Consider the following 16,974-nt stretch of genomic DNA (forward strand, 5'->3'; position numbering starts at 1 on the left):
CTGTTTTATTGACTATGCCAAAGCCTTTGACTGTGTGGATCACAATAAACTGTGGAAAATTCTGAAAGAGATAGTATAGGACTTGGTGAAATGCTGGCTTAGAGTTCCTCCTCCCAAACCTCTAGACTATAATCTTTTCTCTTTTCCTTCTTCTTCAGCTTCTTTTTCTATAATAGAGCCCCTAAAGTGCAGAAGGAAAGTTACTTTGACTGTGAAAATTATTGTCCTGCAGTTTTCTCAGGGTGGACATTCTTAGTGAACTCTTCCTGTGGGCATGTGTTTCGCTCTCAGTGTTAATAACTCCCTGAAGCTCTGTGCTCTTAATGCCAGTACCCCCTGTTTAATGTATATCCCAGCAAGCAACAAAGACCTTAAGACTTTCCATATCCCTTTTTCTCCAGTCTTCTCTTCCAGTGTTGTAAACCTCTTTGCCTTATGGGTCCAGTCCAGGACTAACAAAGTACCGTATTCCATACATACAAATATAGTGCACATAATCATAGACATTATCCCATTTTTCACATTAGCTTAGCAAATAATAATAATATGTATATAGGAATTCCATAGGTATGCTGCTACTGCTGCTGCTGCTAAATCGCTTCAGTCGTGTCCGACTCTGTGCGACCCCATAGACGGCAGCCCACCAGGCTCCCCCGTCCCTGGGATTCTCCAGGCAAGAACACTGGAGTGGGTTGCCATTTCCTTCTCCAATGCATGAAAGTGAAAAGTGAAAGTGAAGTCGCTCAGTTGTGTCTGACTCTTTGCGACCCCATGGACTGCAGCCTTCAGGCTCCTCCGCCCTCAGGATTTTCCAGGCAAGAGTACTGGAGTCGGGTGCCATTGCCTTCTCCATCTATAGGTATGACTCTTAGTTTTAGATTGTCTGTGTGATTCATCCTTTATTTATACATTTATTCTAACTCTAATGGTATTCCTCCCAGGTACTTTGAGATAAAGAGCAATAGATCCCAAGTCTTCCTTTCTGTTCCATGAGTAAAACGATTCTCTTTAGAGCTAGATTTCTTATCCCAGCTTGAGTGGCTCCCTTGTCCTGGATGGAGATGTTGTCTGTCTTGGACATCCGTCATCCTGAAAGCAAGGAAATTCACTCATGTCTGTCCTCAGCTTCTGCCTGTCCTGCTTCTCGTGCTTTTAACCCCTACTGTATCTCTAAAACAATTCATATTTCTTTTCATCATTAAACTTCTTTTTCCAGAGTTATCCTCCATAGCCTATAATCTTTCTTAAATGCAAAATATAATCTCCCTTCATCGCATTTCATTACCAAATTTATAATGGCAAAATATTTTACTTTTCATGTTACCGTTCTTTTATTCTTTCAAGAGGAGGCACTGTCAAGTGATCATAAGTACCTAGAATTGCTCATAGTGTTCCTTGTAAGGGCGCATGATAAATAGATTAAGATATTGCTTGACAGTTGAATTTTACATGCTTCATGACAATGCTGGTCCAATCTTAAACATATTGGTCTAATTTAAAAAACAAAACCCAAGCCAAAGCTAATTAATAATACATTCTAGATTATTTGGAAAACATAGTTAATTTCACCAGCCAGAAAGACAACTTTTTCCTTTTAATTTTTATACACATAAATTTAAACCAATCTATTAAAATGTGATCTCTAATACACATAGAGAATTGAAATAATCAAGTATTTCTATAAAATGTATATATAAAAATGGTAATCAGGAACTATTTCCAATATTCGGTTGTTTATTGTGGTGCATTTTTTCCTCATCTTTAAATAGTTGTTTGGTTTTCTAGACTGGCCAGCAAATATTTATTTAATCTATTAAGTTACTGAAATGCTCTCCATCTTTAACAATGGTGAAATATTGTATCACAATTTTAGTGATTAAACAAAAGTAAAATGTAATAAAAACAAAATTAAAATATTTGTCTTAAATATTGAGAATTGACACAAAATATATTTGATTTTCAATTGAATGATTATCAAGAGATAGTTGAAAAATTTTATAGATATATGGTGATTTTACAAAATGTTTTTGAATGATGGCACTAGTTATTAGGTTTATTTCATTCCAAAATTCCTTTTGGTCAGTGGAGGCATATTATTAACACTAGTTAACACTAGCTAAGTATCGGTTGATATACTGGATATGGAAGTGTTAGGTGAGGTCTTAAATACTGAAATATATATAATACTCAAGTTATGAATACTCAGCTGGAAAAGTCCCATGCTGGTGAATGGTTCTTTTACACTTCAGCTTCCTTCTTCACTGAATTGCCGCTCTGGGGAGCAACCTTGCTATGCAAGCTGATAGCACCACCTGCTGTCTAGTACCCAGGGCCCATGCACAGGGATTTTCTTATCTTCTCTCAGGGTCATTACAGCCCTTTTAGTGCTGGAGTCCTTCTTATCTTTCACGACTGAGAATTAGTTTATTTGACTGAAAACAATTATCCACACAATCCTCTTAAACACTTTTTTTAAACCTCCCTATGGAGGGATTCTCTGGTGGCTCAGACGGTAAAGTGTCTGCCCACAATGCAGGAGACCAGGGTTCAATCCCCTGGTTGGGAAGATCCCCTGGAGAAGGAAATGGCAACCCACTCCAGTATTCTTGCCTAGAAAATCCCACGGGTGGAGGAGCCTCGTGGGCTACAGTCCATGGTGTCGCAAAGGGTTGAACATGACTGAGCAACTTCATGGAGGTTTCCCTAGTTAGTTACTTCAGTTAGGTCTCATTTTTCCACTTACTTTCTTTTTTTAATTACCATGTTTTTGCTTTGCTTATTCTAGTCTCCTTTCCTGGAGATCTCCTTTCCTCAGATCATGAACTCCTTATTGCCAAATTCAGACTTAAATTGAAGAAAGTAGGGCAAACCACTAAACCATTCGGGTATGACCTAAATCAAATCGCTTAGGATTATACAGTGGAAGTAATAAACAGGATTAGATATGATAGACAGAGTGCCTGAAAACTATGGACAGAGGTTTGTGACATTATACAGGAGGCAGTGATCAAGACCATCCCCAAGAAAAAGAAAGGCAAAAAGGCAAAATGGTTGTCTGAGGAGGCCTTATGAATAGCTATGAAAAGAAGAGAAGTGAAAAGCAAAGGAGAAAAGGAAAGATATACCTATTTGAATGCAGAGTTCCAAAGAATAGCAAGAAGAGACAAGAAAGCCTTCCTTAGTGATCAATGCAAAGAAATAGAGGAAAAGAACAGAATGGGAAAGACTAGAGATCTCTTCAAGAAAATTAGAGATACCAAGGGAACATTTCATGCAAAGATGCATACAATCAAGGGCAGAAATGGTGTGGACCTAACAGAAGCAGAATACTAAGAAGAGGTGGCAAGGATACACAGAAGAACTATACAAAAGGATCTTCATGACCTAGATAACCACGATGGTGTGATCACTCACCTAGAACCAGACATCCTGGAATGTGGAGTCAAGTGAGCCTTAGAAAGCATCACTACGAACAAAGCTAGTGGAGGTGATGGAATTCCAGTGGAGCTATTTCAAATCTTGAAAGATGATGCTGTGAAAGTGCTGCACTCAATATGCCAGCACATTTGGAAAAGCCAGCAGTGGCCACAAGACTGGAAAAGGTCAGTTTTCATTCCAATCCCAAAGAAAGGCAATGCCAAAGAATGCTCAAACTACCGCACAATTGCACTCATCTCACATGCTAGCAAAGTAATGCTCAAAATTCTCCAAGCCAGGCTTCAACAGTATGTGAACCATGAACTTCCAGATGTTCAAGCTGGAGTTAGAAAAGGCAGAGGAATCAGAGATCAAATTGGATCATGGAAAAAGCAAGAGCATTCCAGATAAACATCTATTTCTGCTTTATTGACTACGCCAAAGCCTTTGACTGTGTGGATCACAATCAACTGTGGAAAATTCTGAAAGAGATGGGAATACCAGACCACCTGACCTGCCTCCTGAGAAATCTGTATTCAGGTCAAGACACAACAGTTAGAACTGGACTTGGAACAACAGACTGGTTCCAAATCAGGAAAGGAGTACGTCAAGGCTGTATATTTTCACCCTGCTTAACTTATATGCAGAGTACATCATGAGAAATGCTGGACTGGAAGAGATACAAGCTGGAATCAAGATTGCCGGGAGAAATATCAATCACCTCAGATATGCAGATGACACCACCCTTATGGCAGAAAGTGAAGAAGAACTAAAGAGCCTCTTGATGAAGGTGAAAGAGAGTGCCAAAGTTGGCTTAAAACTCAACATTCAGAAAACCAAGATCATGGCCTCTGGTCCCATCACTTCATGGAAAATAAATGGGTAAACAATGGAAACAGTGACAGACTATTTTTGGGGGGGGCTCCAAAATCACTGCAGATGGTGACTGCAGCCATGAAATTAAAAGACACTTGCTCTTTGGAAGAAAAGTTATGACCAACCTAGAAAGAAAGAAAGAAAGAAAGAAAGTGAAGTTTCTCAGTCATGTCCGACTCTTTGCAACCCCATGGACTGTAGCCTACCACGCTCCTCCATCCATGGGATTTTCCAGGCAAGAGTACTGGAGTGGGTTGCCATTTCCTTTTCCAATGACCAACTTAGACAGCATATTAAAAAGCAGAGATATTACTTTGCCAATAAAGTCCTAGTCAAGGCTATGGTTTTTCCAGTAGTCATGTATGGATGTGAGAGTTGGACTATAAAGAAAGCTGAGTGCTGAAGAATTGATGCTTTTGAACTGTGGTGTTGGAGAAGACTCTTGAAAGTACCTTGGACTGCAAAGAAATCCAACCAGTCAATTGTAAGGAAATCAGTCCTGGATATTCATTGAAAGGAATGATACTAAAGCTGAAACTCCAATACTCTGGCCACCTGATGCTAAGAGCTGACTCACTGGTAAAAACCCTGATGCTAGGAAAGATTGAAGGCGGAGGAGAAGGGGACAGCAGAGGATGAGATGGTTATATGGCAACACCAACTCAATGGACATGAGTTTGAGTATAAGCTCCGGGAGTTGCTGATGGACAGGGAGGCCTGATGTGCTGCAGTCCATGGGGTCTCAGAGTCGGACACGACTGAGAGACTGAACTGAACTGAACTGAGTCTCCTTTCCTGTTTTCTAAGAGGTGGTCATGTATCTAGTATTTGCATCTAGTGTTTGACAATACAGGAAAAGGCTGGCTTGAAAGACTGTGAAATTGGGAGGCTGTCGCTTAGCACCACTGATGTACTGAGCAGTATAGATGACAGGAACAGAGCTATTAAGCACCAACTGAAATCCCAATGTGAGTCAAAGGGTCTTGTTGGCAACTTTTAAAGAGATCCTCAGCACTGGCAACCAGAGGGCAGATTAAGCTGAAAACCAGGCATATACCTTAATTCACAGTGGCAGAACGTCAGAGAAGGTGGATTCTCGGCCTGGGCAAGGGCCCACAGTCAAAATCAGGGCCGTGGTAAGAAAGGAGTGAGACTGTGAAACTTGGGATGCAGATACCTGTTTGTACGGTCAGTCCACTCAAGGTGGTTGTTTTGTTCTCGGTACATCCACTGCTTCACCTACATCCTGCTCACATGACTGACCTTCCTACCGACTTGTCCCAGGTCCCAGCTAGTGAGTGTTCTTATCCAAGGCATAGTGAGGGGCATGCCCCTCTGCTAGGACCTTGATTACTCAGTTGCCCCTGAACACCCTCTGGCCCTACAGGGATGGCCCTCTGTCTTGTTGGAAGACAGGAAAAATTTCTCTTTGCTTGAAAACCTATATAGAAGCTTCAAATTAGTCAAGTGTCTTATAAAATAACACTGGCCCTGCTCAGAATTCATCTTATTTCTCTCTTACCAGCTAATTCTAGACTCACATTTTAGTATGATCCACCTGGGGAAGTGCAGGGTCTATTAAGGGAAGAGAGAAATATATGGCAAAGGATCTGCTGGATCTGGTTGATATTTACCAGCAGGAATCCAGGGAATAAGCCTGGAAGCAGATCCCAAGGGTGCTGGATCAAGAGGATGGAATATGAAGCTGGAAAAGGAGAGCTTACCAATATTGTGGTAGTATTGTCCAGGGACACAGGATTTAACACACTGGGCAGAGCCCTGGAATGACTCTCGGAAGCTTGGCTATCCTATTTCTGTTACATTAGTCACATTTTAATCTCACCTGCCTCATCTATAAAGTAGAGGACTTGACATTGTAATTCAACTGTACTTCAATAAAAAATAAATGTAAAAAAGGCAGAAACCTCCCACAACACTGAAATTCAACTATACTTCAACTAAAAAGAAAATTTCTTTTAAAAAAGAAGGAAAATAGAGGACTTGAACAGTGCTTACTAATCAATTGTTTCAGCAAATGTTTACTAGCTTTTCAACATACACTAAGTAGTGGGTCTTCAATGTTCCTCAAGATAGACATAGCCCTTCACCTCCTGGAGCTTAGTGGGAGAGACAGATAGTAATCAAGTAAACAAAACAATTAAGTAATTCAGATTGCAACAAGCTCTCTGAAGGAAATAAGATACTGTAATAGTGACTAGTGGAAGGGAGGGCCCAATTTAGCTAAGGTGATAAGGAAGGGCCTCTCTTAGGAGGTGTTATTAAGCTTACAACCAAAAGATAAGAAATCAGCCATGTAAACAGTTTGAGTAAAAGGTTTCCAGGTTAAAGGGGAATGGAAACAGAAAGGCCTTAAGGTAAGAAAGGGATTGGTACTGTGCTGTGCTCAGTTGCTTCAGTTGTGCTTGACTCTTTGCAACCCTATGGACTGTATGTAGCCCACCAGGCTCTTCTGTTCATGTTCTGGATTGTCTTCCAGAAACTGATAAAAGGTTAGAGGTACACTATGTTCCCTTAGTGTTGTTTTGCTGCTTAGGTTTTGGAACTCTACTTAACATCAGGAGAAAAGTGAAAAAATGTCTAGGCAAAACTACCTTTGATGTATACTACAAATAAAATAGGGTTTCCCAGGTGGTGCTAGTGGTAAAGAATCCACCTGCCAAAGCAGGAGATATAAGAGACATGGGTTTGATCCCTAAGTTAGGAAGGTCCGCCGGAAGAGGACATGGTAACCCACTCCAATATGCCTGCCTAGAGAATCCTGTGGACAGAGGATCCTAGGGGGCAACAGTCCATAGAGTCCCAAAGAGTTGGACACGACTGAACCAACTTAGCATGCAAGCATGCATAGATAAAATAATTTAAATAATTAAAAGTTTCTAATATGAACTTGCATTATTATTTTTGGATATAAACAATAACATTAGATTTCATTTATTTATCCTGCTAAATACCATGTACTTTATAAATACTCCTTAACTTTAATTTTCCCAACAATCCTTCAAGATGGCTAATATTATCCCATTTATAAATGAGGAAACCAAAGCCTAAAGAAGTTAAATAACTTGACTGAGTTCACTTAGTACAAGCAAGAGGATTTTTTTCCTACTGTGCTGTGCTCAGTTGCTTCAGTTGTGTTTGACTCTTTGCAACCCTATGGACTGCAGCCCACCAGGCTCTTCTGTTCATGGAATTCTCCAGGCAAAAATACTGGAGTCAGTTGCCATGCCCTCCTCCAGGGGGTCTTCCTGACCCAGGGATTGAACCCTGTCTCCTGTGCCTCCTGCATTGTAGGCAAATTCTTTACCACTAAGCCACCAAGAAGTCCTTTTTTCTACTACTTGCACCAAAAGCCTACTCCAGCAGACCTGATTGTGTATTTCCAAATACAAAATCCAAAGAACTTTATATTAATTTAAAGATTTGGCCCTGAAATATAGCATATTACTTTATGACAGAGGAAAAAAAGAGCTTTTCTTTGATGGGTACAATGAACACCAAGTTAACTTTCCTAGTTTGCATCTAACAATTCTCTTCTTAAGATAACAGGATACTATTTCAACAAATTAGCCCAGGTTCAATATGGATGGCAGGGCTAAAATAATTCAACAAGGTTTAAAAGCTAAATTCAGTAAATAAAGGAGCAAGAACTATATAATGACAACAATAACAAAGATAAGTAACCAATAGCCTGTTAAATATTTAAATTTTTGATGATTATGTCTGAAGAAACTCCTCAGTGTTTTATAATCTGAAGGGCTGTTGCTAGCAACTGAGGGAGCTCTGGAGTGCACTAGAGAAGAATTTACAAATTAAACTTATTTTAAGGGCCATCCAAAGGCTGTAAATCCAGTAGCTAAAATTCAGATGTGTATAGACATGTAAACAAGCGAACTTTGTACTGCTGCTGAGCTTCAGTTTCTTAATTATAGAACAAAAAGTCAATGTTATCCTTTCAAAATTCATAGGAAAATTACAAAGGACTAAATGAAGGAACATTTTCTTGGCCCAGAAATATACTTGTTGAGTTAGCACAGGATCAGATTCAAAGGCTATGACCGGCATGTACTGAGGCAAGGATAATAAGCAGGTACATTTGGTCGAGCAACTCAAGGTAGTAAAAGAGATGGTGCAGTTTCAGCTCAATAGGGCTTCCTCGGTGGCCCAGATGGTAAAGAATCTCAGTGCAGGAGACCTGGGTTTGATCCCTGGGTTGGGAAGACCCCCTGGAGAAAGGGATGGCTACCGACTCCAGTATTCTTGCCTGGAGAATTCCACGGACAGAGGAACCTAGCAGGCTACAGTCCCTAGGCTCAGACACGACTGAGTGACTAACACTTTTCATTCAGCATAATGATGAAGAGAAGACACGCTGAGAGGAGGTCTGTCTAGTCTTTCTAGTCAAAATGGGAAATATAATGACATTGAAACTACTCCATTATAAATGTCCAGTGACTCTCATTCCACCTGTAATGGAACCTGATGGCACTGAGTGACTAGCAAGGTTAGCAGGATAAAGAAGTGGGACCCAGGGTGAAAGGAGCAGAAGTGGGCAGTGGTCCTCAACCTAGACTGTGCATTGCCTTGGTGGAAATTTAAGGGGGAAAAAAAGATGCCCATGACCTTACCCCAGAACAAAGGAATCAGACCCTCCAGGTGTGGGGCCTAGGTATTAATAAATTTGAAAAACACCTTAGGGGATTCTAATGTCTAGTATGGATTGAGAGTCACTGGGTTAAAGAAACTCAGGAGCTGTAAAGCAGAGTGGAGGGAGAAGGGGAAGTGTACAAAGCGAATGGATCTTGACAGACTGAAGGAATCATGCCCCTTAAAGTGCTGAGGGCAGGTTGAAGAGGATGAAGGAGCCACACCCCAACCCCTTAATCCCCTCTGAACCTTGTATGGTTTGGAAGATACAATTCAAACATATACCAGTTAAAGGACCAAGGCTTCTTCCTGACTTTTCATGTACGTCACTGGCTGAAATAAAGATTGAACCACTCTTCCTCTTCACTTTTAAGTGCTTAGTACTGAGGTTTCATTCTTTTCCAAGGTTGTTCTTAAAATGGAAATAGGAAAGTTTCAAATGGATTCACTTTCTCTGCCATCCATCATGCATTGCTTGTCACCTGTAAATTATTTCAGTTTGAGCTGGTTGCTGAAGACTGACCAAATTTCAGTTGCTAAGTGTCTGTGGTAACCAAGTCCTTCATAGCCTTACACTGGATTGTTTACACTGCAAAGTCTACATATGAGCTACTTGACCTGTGCATGGTCGGTAAGAAAAAATTACAGAAACTCTATCACTTCAAGTAATACCTACAAAAAGAAATTCTGAGGAAACATAAAGGTTCCTCTTTAGACTCTGAGTTGATGCAAGTTCAGAATAAAGAGTAAGCTAGGAGTTTAAGGATCCCAAGACAGCTTTTTTCCCCCCAATATTAAAGGTCTCTACTGGTCCTTGTATTTCCCACATAAATCATGTATTGCACCTCAGTACAAGTGCAAATATTACTTCAGATAAATAGCAGCATTAGTTCAATTTATCACATTAGCCAGTCAGCTGGCAGAATCCTGAGAGCAGGAAGAATCACCAAGTTCTAATAAATGAAGAGAAAGATGTTAGGTTTGGGACGCTACCTTGGACTAGTAAGACTCTAAATTGGGAGACTCCAGACTTAAGCAATTTCTCTGAACTCATTGGGTATATGTGGGTGCCAGACATATACTGGCTTCTTTAAGTCTGGGTTTGGTGATATGGGGGCTTAGCTTAGTATGAGAATCTCCATTTTGAACCTGTCTTTAATATACTTCCTAATCTGAAGAGTGCTTAAACATAATGAAGGCTGCTCAACTAAGAAACATAGGGTTAGGATGAAGTCTCTTGAGTTCTGTTCCCTGAATTTCATAGTAAATCTGAGCTTTTTCCAGGAAATATGCTAGATATTCACTTTGGATCAGTCCTGTGATCTTATATTACATTGGAGACTCTACTAATAGAAAGATGATTATACTTTCTTTCCTCTTTGGCAGACAAGGGAATATATTGGTTATACCACTCAAAACATTCTAATACTTAAATAACCTCCTTATGTTAGGGATGGAATGTATTAGTTCAAATAATATTAAGGACCAATTGTTGGGGTTCTTTAATGGACCAGAACCTGGTGGTCCAGAGTCGATGATAAGAAAGTGAAAGAGAGAGCTGGAGAGAGAGAGAGAGAGAGAGAGAGAGAGAGAGAGAGAGAGGCACGGGGACCCAGTCTCTGATGGAGCAAAGGTGTTTTAATGATCTTTCTGTGAGTATATATAGGCTGTTGTACAAGAAATTTCTTTCGACAATGATAAAGATCAGGAAACCAAATGTACAGCAACCATTAGCAAGGGAACAAGGGATTAATAATGGTCACCAGGTCAGGAGACAATCCATATCTCAAGAAAGAGGATCGAGACTAAGCAGTTTTGTTGTAAGGAGAATGTTTACTGAAGGAGATTCAAGCCTGTCTCATCCTATGACCTCAGTCCTGGGAGCGGCTTGCCATTCCACTGGTATCTGGCAACAGAAACTGATAAGGAACAGAGGATTTATGAGAAACAGCATGTAGGAATCCTCCTATTAAACATTCCCTGACAACCAATCTTTAAGATGTTCTAATGCCATGCAGAATAAACTCTGATATGGAAGCAAAATATTATATGCCTAATATCCCATTTATTAAACATCTATCCTGATCTCTTCTTTGCCATATTGTAAGTTTTAAGATGCTCAAGTCTCCTTTTAGTCTCTAACTAATCTAATGAGTTTGATAATGCTTCTCACAATAAGACTCTCAGGAAGAAAAGAAGAAAATATTCCCTTGATATGCAAAAGAGCACACATTATCCCATATTGTAAGGCCAGTTCTGATGAAGTAAAGAATTTAGGACATCCACAAAAACATCACTCCTATCTCTTATCCAATGTGAAGACCTGTGAAAGTGAAAGTGTTAGTTGCTCAGTTACATTCAACTCTTTGCAACCCTGCAAAGCTTCTCTGTCCATGGAATTCTCTGGGCAAGAATACTACCATGGGTATCCATTCCCTTCTCCAGGGGATCTTCCCAACCCCATGATCAAACCTGGGTCTCCTACACTGCAGGCAGATTCTTTACCATCTGAGCCACCATGAAGCCCCTGTACAAACTACATAATGTACTTTAACCTTCCTCTGTTTAAAAGAAGAGTCTTTTAAGATACTTCAATTCTCAGTATATTGCTATATCCTGTGAAAGGGACCTTATAGTTGTCAGATTTCTGTAATTATGATTGGTAGACTTATGTAATAACTTCTTGCTCAAATAACATTTAAATTGGCTGCTTTTTTATGAAAAGTATAAATGCTTGCAGGATTTCTTCACTAAGCATGAAGCGCTTCATAACGTCCTTCTTGTTCCTTTATATTTAAAATAGCAATAAACCTATGATTCTGTTCCATTCCTTATTTAAGAGTTTGAGAGACTTTGTCTCATTTAAATTCACACTGCTAAGTGCTATGGTGGAGGTTAAACGAAGAATCATAGCTGTCAAGAGGAAGTAACAGTTCTGTCTGAGAATGAGGACCTGAGAAAGCTTCACATAGGAGATGACATTTAAGATTCTGTGATGGAACAGCAAAATCTCTGCAAGCAAAAAAGAGGAGAAAGGATTGGGGAGAGAACATTTCAGGCAGAAGAAGTTGAAATGCCTTGAAAACATAAAGTACCAAAAGTTTAAACAATATTGTCCATTTCAATGTGGTAAGGGACGGGAACTGGTTACTAAATGAATCTGGAAGAATTGATTGAGTCAGATCAAATGTGATATTAAGTATTTTGGAGCTTTTTAAAATTTAAGTTGTGATATGCCAACAGATGTGGGTGAATTGAGAAGTAATGTGATTATCTATTTACTTAGAAATGTAAATAGCAGAAAGATGGAAGATATACTGAAGAGGAGAAAACCTAGATACAGAGATACCATTTAGGAAGCTACCTGATTAGTCTCTGTGAAAGATGACAAGAACAGTAGTAATGAAAAAATAAAGAGATGGAGAATTCTAAAGACATTTCAGAAGTGTAATCCTCTAGAAATAGAAAATGAAGAAAAAGGTTGGATACCCCTAAAGCGTAGGTTACGGAAAGGGGTTACAGTATCTCTTTTTAATTTTACATTTGTAATATTTGCACTGTATACTGATGGGCTGTTTCAGAGGTGAAAGAGGAGTAAATTAATTACTTGAAGTTTTCCCTAATTCTATTATCTGTGATTAAAAGCCTATAGCCATATATGTAGCCTATCTTAGTGGAAATCATCAACAACAATTAAAATATCCTATACCCTCTTTCTATGAGACCATCCTAACATTTCTACTCTAGAGAACTTTAATAATATTCTTGCTCTGGAATGCTCATCTTTCACCATAGTGACTTCCAACTTTACTCATATCCCAGAATGTAGCTATGTGAATAATGTAACCACTTTTTTACTTATGTAGAATGAGTTTCGGCTTTCAGTTCAGTCACTCAGTTGTGTCCGACTCTTTGCGACCCCATGAAACGCAGTACGCTAGGCTTCCCTGTCCATCACCAACTCCCAGAGTCTACTCAAACCCATGTCCATTGAGTCGGTGATGCCATCGAACCATCTCATCCTCATCGTCCCCTTCTCCTCATGCCCTCAATCTTTCCCAATATCAGGGTCTTTTCAAATGAGTCAGCTCTTCGCATGAGGTGGCCAAAGTATTGGAGTTTCAGCCTCAACATCAATCCATCCAATGAACACACAGGACTGATCTCCTTTAGGATGGACCGGTTGGATCTCCTTGCAGTTCAAGGGGCTCTCAAGAGTCTTCTCCAATGCCACAGTTCAAAAGCATCAATTCTTCAGCACTGAGCTTTCTTTATAGTCCAACTCTCACATCCATACATGACCACTGGAAAATCCATAGCCTTGACTAGATGGACCTTTGTTGACCTTTGTTTTGGCTTTACAGAGGGTCAATAATTGAACATTATAAGATGTTTCTATAATCCCCTCATTCACTCTTAATTTATCAATTGTTCCCATCCTCTGAATCGTTTCTCTTTAATTCAAATTTTATTATTTTTGTCTTTAAGTTTCATTCACTTTTATGGTAAACACCTTTGGTAATATTTTTCATGAAGGATAAATTATAAAAATAAATGATACAAAGTAAGCCATTGATGTGTTACATCATTGGGATAAATGATGCTCGGTAATTTTAGAGCTCTAGTTTGATAAAAGTCACTAACTCAAGTGACAAGGCTTAGCATTAAGGTGTTTTAAATTGTTATACATTCAGATTTAATTTTAGAAAAGTTATGATCATGGAATATGCATCAACAAAATAAATTTATAAATTATCTTCATCTCCAGCCAACCACATTATATAATTTTCCAAGACATGAATTTTAATGTAATGCAGGGTAGTTTTATTCTCTGAGCTATCTGAAATACTTGTTATCAGAGACAGACCTTGTCAGCATTTTGATTTTTATTATAGATTCCAAACTATTAATAAAAACAAAAAAGTCAACACCAATTTATAAAAGAAGTAGGAGAAGAGGAAAACATGTATATTTCTACATATTTTGGAGTCATTCAAAACAGAAAATAGTTTCCTCTGCAAGGGCAAGACAGAAGTGGGTGTTTTGAATGCACATTATTGAGATAAGCAAACCATTTGGTTCTAGCAGATGGGGGCTATATTGAATGATTGTGTGCATGTGTGTGCTCAGTCTCCCAGGCATATCTGACTCATTGTGGCCCCATGAACCCCCTGGCCCACCAGGCTGCTCTGTCCATGCAATTTTCCAGGCCAGAAGACTGGAGTGGGTTTCCATTTCCTACTCCAAGGGATCTTCCCAACCCAGGGATTTATTGACAGATATTTATTGAAGATCTATCTCTGTGTCAGGCACTGGGATTACAGCAATGTACAAAACTGATAAAAAATCCCTGCCCTCATAGAGCTTAAGTTCAAAGGGTGGTAAATGTTATAAAGGTAAATGCAGACTGTTACAAGAACCCATTCAACACAAACCCAATAGTTGTCTAACCATTCGTTCAAATATCTCTTGGAAAGGGCCAGGAAACTGACTTCTGATATGTTTCCTCAGGAGTAAGTTCAGGCAGTAGTAGACTAGAGAGCCTGAGAATGATGGAGTAGGGTTTTGTTTTTGCCTGAAGACCCTGTACCTTGCAATTATATTTTTTGCAATGTGTAACCACCACATTGATGAGGTGCACTTAAGTTAGTTAAGGATGTCCCTTGCACAAACCTAGACTGGAATACATACAGGAATGTGCCAGCATTGCCTATATGGATGTATGCATGCTTCAAAATGGAAAAAAAGAAACTTTTTTAGCATAATGATGTATAGAAAATATATAAGACAACAAGGGAGTTGATCTTTGAGAAAACTGGCAGTTTACTGATATGTTTTGTTGTAGTGAGGGATAATTATTAGGAAACATTTAATGAGCACTTATTCTATGTGGGCACTGTTTTAAGCCCTCTACATGTTCTAGTACAGGTGTGGGATATCTATGTGTGAATGTGAATACTAGGTGTAAATAATCTAACCTCATGTATTTTTTTAGTTAATGTTTAAAAAAACACAGAGATACAGGTATTGAATAACAAAATGGAAAAAGATGACTTCTAAATGAAAGGGATGAGATGAATCTTATAGAGGATATGATTGAAGCTGAAACAACTGAAAGCAACATAGCTTTAAAAAGCTAAGAACTGTTTTCATTAGCATGACTGTATTCTAGGAAATTCTTGCCCCAGAAAATAAAGTTACAAATAATTTTTTTGTTTGTTTTAAGAATGTCCTGAAAATCTATAGATCTGAACAAAAGACTACTCACACAGCCTTCATCAGTGTAAATAGCTCCCTTTCCAGAACAAGAGATCACTCAAATGACTATTCAGACGGCTTTACCCTTCAAGTATGTCTTCATAATCCTTGCCTCACCTTATCAACAATCCTACCGTTTGCCTATCCTGAAGTTTGCCCTATTCAATCAGACCCACTACCTCACATTGAAAGACATACTCTAAAATTAGTCAAGAGGATCAAAAATATCCACTTTGGCAGATACTTTGAACTGAAGTCACTTACATAGCAAAGGACACTTGCAGATGTAATTAAGGTTACAGACCTGGGGAAAGTACCCTGGATTATCTTGGTGGGCCCAATCTAATTACAGGTGTCCTCTGTCTACGGTCAGAGGGAGATGTAAAAATTGAAGAGGGTCAAGAGAAATGAAACTTTGCTGGCTTTAAAGACAGAGGAGGGACTTCCCTGTTGGTTCAGTGGTTAAGACCTCATCTTCCAATGCAAGGGGTGTGGGTTCGATCTCTGGTCAGGGAGCTAAGATTCCACATGCCTCGGGGCCAAAAAACCAAAACATAAAGCGGAAGCTATATTGTAACAAATTCAACAAAGACTTTAAAAATACTTCAAATTAAAAAAAAAACCTTTAAAAAAAGAGACAGAGGAAAGAGACCATGAGCCAAGAAATGTGGGCAATATCTAGAAGCTAGAAACACTGGGGAAACAGATTTTTCCCTAAATACCCCAGAAAGAAACATAACTCTTTCAACACCTTGCTTTTAGTTCAGTGAGGACCATGTTTGACCTCTGACCTATAAAACTATGAAATGATAAATTTGTGGATTTTCTTAGCTACTAAATTTGTGGTGATTTGTTATGGAAGCATAGAAAACTAATACATGGTATGATGTAAAAGTTCATCATTTTTGTGTATGGATATCCAATAGAACCAGTGGTACCATTTGTTAAGAAGACTATGCCTTCCCTATTGATTTACATATTTGTTGAAAATCAACTGATCTCATATACATGCCTATTTCTGGACTCTTCTTTACATTTCATTAATCTACATATGTATATATGCATAGTGTTATTATAATATTAGTATTATAATATATAATAAGGATTTTCCTACTTATTAGAATTAACAGAAGCTAGGCATAATCTATTCTATTCATCTTTTTATATTACAACTATCATTTTTATACTTTGTATAAATTTTCCTTTGGGGTATCATTAGAAACTCACGGTCTTTTAAAAATTCAGTGAGTTCTAATTTAACATGATTCTTATAATTTTTATTATCAAATTGACTCAACCTGGTTACGGGAATATCCTTAAACGGGCCTGTTTTGCTTGTTTAGAGTTCCCTCTAATGATCCCAAGAACATCCTGACTTTCTTTAAAGAAGAAAAGGAATTTCTGGATGCTTCTCATTTTTTTTCCTGCTGCAGGACATGACATTAACTATCCTCAAAAACCTGTTTCCTCTAGAACAGAATGACATAGACATCGAAGTATGGGCCCAGAGGTGGATTTTATAAGCATGGTGGTAAGCAAAAGTGCTTCTTCTGTGGCTGCACTGGACTGCCACAGTAAAGATTGCTCTTTATGGCTCGCATTGGTAGTTTTAGTTTAACACATTCTGTCATTGTACTTTACTTATTATTGTATGGTTCCATCAATCACTAAGACTTTCCTCACACTGGCACTTCTAACAAAACAAAACAAAACAAAAGCCAGAAGTAGGATATCATTTTTCATCTTATACACTGGAGA

Source organism: Budorcas taxicolor, chromosome 23 (assembly GCF_023091745.1).
Source record: "Budorcas taxicolor isolate Tak-1 chromosome 23, Takin1.1, whole genome shotgun sequence".
Classification (NCBI taxonomy): Eukaryota; Metazoa; Chordata; class Mammalia; order Artiodactyla; family Bovidae; genus Budorcas; species Budorcas taxicolor.